The sequence below is a fragment of the Lissotriton helveticus genome, chromosome 4_1 (assembly GCF_964261635.1).
Source record: "Lissotriton helveticus chromosome 4_1, aLisHel1.1, whole genome shotgun sequence".
Taxonomy (NCBI): Eukaryota; Metazoa; Chordata; class Amphibia; order Caudata; family Salamandridae; genus Lissotriton; species Lissotriton helveticus.
In genome coordinates this window covers 1,498,671,213-1,498,674,586 of record NC_136063.1, presented here as the reverse complement: position 1 = coordinate 1,498,674,586, position 3,374 = coordinate 1,498,671,213, and positions in this window count along the sequence as shown.

The window sequence follows — 3,374 nt, the reverse complement described above, 5'->3', positions numbered from 1 at the left end:
CGCCATAGAAATACTTAAATGACAACGAGAAAGCAGAGTCATGATGACAAGGCCATAGTTCGGTTTGTTCATCCCATATTAAATTACCAGGCGAGGCCCAACATTCTCATCAGATATCGGTAGACCCCTAATAAAAATGGTCACCTCCCCATCATAAAGCAAGTGAGAGAAAAGAGTAAAGACAGGTGTGAGCAAGATTCGGCAGGGTGTGTGTGTGATGGGAGGTTTTATGGTAGGCTGGGCCTTGATGCTATCTTGTTCGGCCACTGGGAGAAGAACTGACCAAACAGGTTCGGCCTGGGGCACAATGGTTCCAACTTGCCAAGGTCAGGGAAAAGTCAATCAAGGTGTACGTGTCTTCAGGAATCGAATTCGGCTTGATTCAGTTTGCCTGTGTGAGGGCAACTCATAAAATGGCTGCCGTATCTAAAATGGAAGCCAAGGGTTCAAGACGCAAATAACGATTTCGAGGTGAACTCGTTACTCGAATGCGACGAGACTGCTTGTGCATGATGTACTCGTCATTCTCGGTCTTTTGATACTAAATTCGTCCTGTTACGATGAAGTATAATTCTCGAGTCCAGAATTACACGAGTCCAGACATTTTCAGAACCACAAACCCTCCTTTTGCCCTCACATAGGCAATTTAACCTAATCTCACGCTAATCTGAGTCCAGGACTATATTCCTAAAGTCATTGAGATGTTGCTGTAACATCATTCTATTACTTAGTTTGTCTCTTGATACAGGTTTCCTTACACATGATGTAGCACAGAGGCCACATATTGCAGGAGCACACTGCACGCACAGACAGAACAGGAAAAGAATGGCTAAGACCATCCCAATGACCATCAGAATTTTCCATCCCCAGCCGGATACCAGTTCCCAGAACCATCCCATTAACGACCAATCTCCTTTATCCACAAGTATAGATTCGGAAATCTTGTGCAGTTTGGAGATGGCCTGGTACACTGTCGGGGCGTTATCTGGGATGAAAATACAGCAACTAGATTGGATCAATCTACATACCCCACCTCGGTCTGCGAGTATGACGTCTAATGTGACCCTGTTTTGAAGAGTCATGAGGCGATCCGACTGGAGCTCAGCAGTCAAGTTACTAAGGGCACCAGCAGTTTCAATCACGGTGGACTCAACCACCCTTGTTAATTGTCTTATGTTCCTGCTGTTAGCCATGGATCACCAGAACGGCAGAAAACCCTTTGCAAAGTCCCCAAATTCTTGACCTGCAGTGTCTTCTTTACTCAAGACACCTCTAACTATCCTTGTCTTGTGGTAGTCTGCCGCTGCTGTGTAGGTGGGGGGCAACAGGAACGAAACAAAACAGGAGCTTGAGAAGTCAGGGGGCAACCAGGTATAGGCTTTATCATGACAGATGAAATAAGTACCCTTAGCTGCTGAGAACGCAGGGGAAGTCCGAGACCCAAAAACATACGTTTCTGTGCAGACACTTTTCCCTAACTGAGCTCTGGGATTCTCGCCAGTGCCTTGCAGACACAAGTGACCCTGATGGGGTACAATCCAAATTGGGGACGATCTCTTAGATTGCTGTTTTTCACTCAGAGTAGCTTCATATCCGGTCACGTTCCAATTTATATATGCAAATATCTCATCGTCCGGGGTATTTTCATAAGAGATTTCTCCCTTAATCATGTCGACTATACCCTTAACCAAAGCACTATTCTTGGGATTGTCTTTTACGGAACGTAGGGGGTGGACTTCACGTGCGTATATGAACATTGTTCTGTATGCCTACACAGATCCATTATGGCTGAAAGGCAGAACCAGATAAGGGATACCTTTATCTGTTGTGTGAGTTCAGGCATACTAAACTAAACTTGTTACCATGTTCCCTGAGTCAGTTAGGATTATAAAATGTAATAATCTACTGCCCATTCTGGACTATGGAGAAAAGTAGCCTTGCAATAGTGAAAAACGAAAATGGCTGTAATTCACTAATAGGACATGCCACCCACATCAGGGCTTGTCCTACCTTATACTTACAATGCACCCTGTCCTTGGGCCTACCATAGGGTGTCTGATATGAAGAAAAGGGAAGGTTTAGGGACTGGCAAGTGGGTGCACTTGCCCAGTCAGCATGACAGTATCAGACTGCACACAGGCTCTGTAATGGCAGGCCTTAGACACATTTTACAAGGCTGCTTCTGTGGGAGGCAACCAGTGCTGCAAGCTCACAAGCAGCATTTGGTTTACAAGCCCTGGGCACACTCAGTGCACTGTAGTAGGGTCTGACCAGTAAAACACATCAGTCAATCATGGAATCACTAATTCGTACATCAATTTACAATAGGGAGAGCATATGCACTTTAGCACTAATCAGCAGTGGTAAAGTGCCCAGAGTCATAAAATATCCAACAACAGGTAAGAAAAAATATAAGAGGATAGGCAAAAAGTTCAGGGATGACCCTGCAAAAAGGGCCAAGTCCAACACCCACCCTAAACCCAAAAGTACCCCAAACCCCAAACCCTAATCCCACTGTGAACCCTAAAAATACCCCCTACACCCCAAAACCCTATTCCACCCTGACACCTAAAATTACCACTGCACCCCAAAACCTAAACGCACAATGAACCCTAAAATTACCCCCTTCACCCCTAAAATTACCCCTGAACCGCAAAACCTAAACGCACCCTAAACCCCAAAAATAACCCAGCATCACTAAACCCACCCTGAACCCTAAAATTACCACTAAACCCCAAAACCCTAACACACCCTGACTCCTAAAAATACCCCAGCACCCCAAAACCTAAACGCACACTGAACGCTAAAAAATACCCCCTACACCCCAAAACCCTATTCCACCCTGACACCTAAAATTACCCCTGCACCCCAAAACCAAAACGCACAATGAACCCTAAAATTACCCCCTTCACCCCTAAAATTACCCCTGCACCGCAAAACCTAAACGCACCCTGAACCCCAAAAATATCCCAGCACCCCAAAACCTAAACGCACACTGAACCCTAAAATTACCCCCTACACCCCGAAACCCTAACCCACGCTGAACCCTAAAAATACCTCAGTACCCCAAAACCTAAACACACCTTGTACTCTAAAAATTCCCCAGCAGCCCAAAACCTCTATATATATATATATATATATATATATATATATATATATATATATATATATTCTATTTATTCTATCTTTTTCGCAGTGCCATCATCCTCCTTCACAAAAGTGAAGGGGGTGATGGCACTGCAAAAGATAGAATAAATCGTTATACTGTTAAACTGTGGGAGTGCTGCGTGTTATTTGCTACTTGCAACTTGGTGGAGGAATATATATATATATATATATATATATAAATATATATATATATATATATATATATA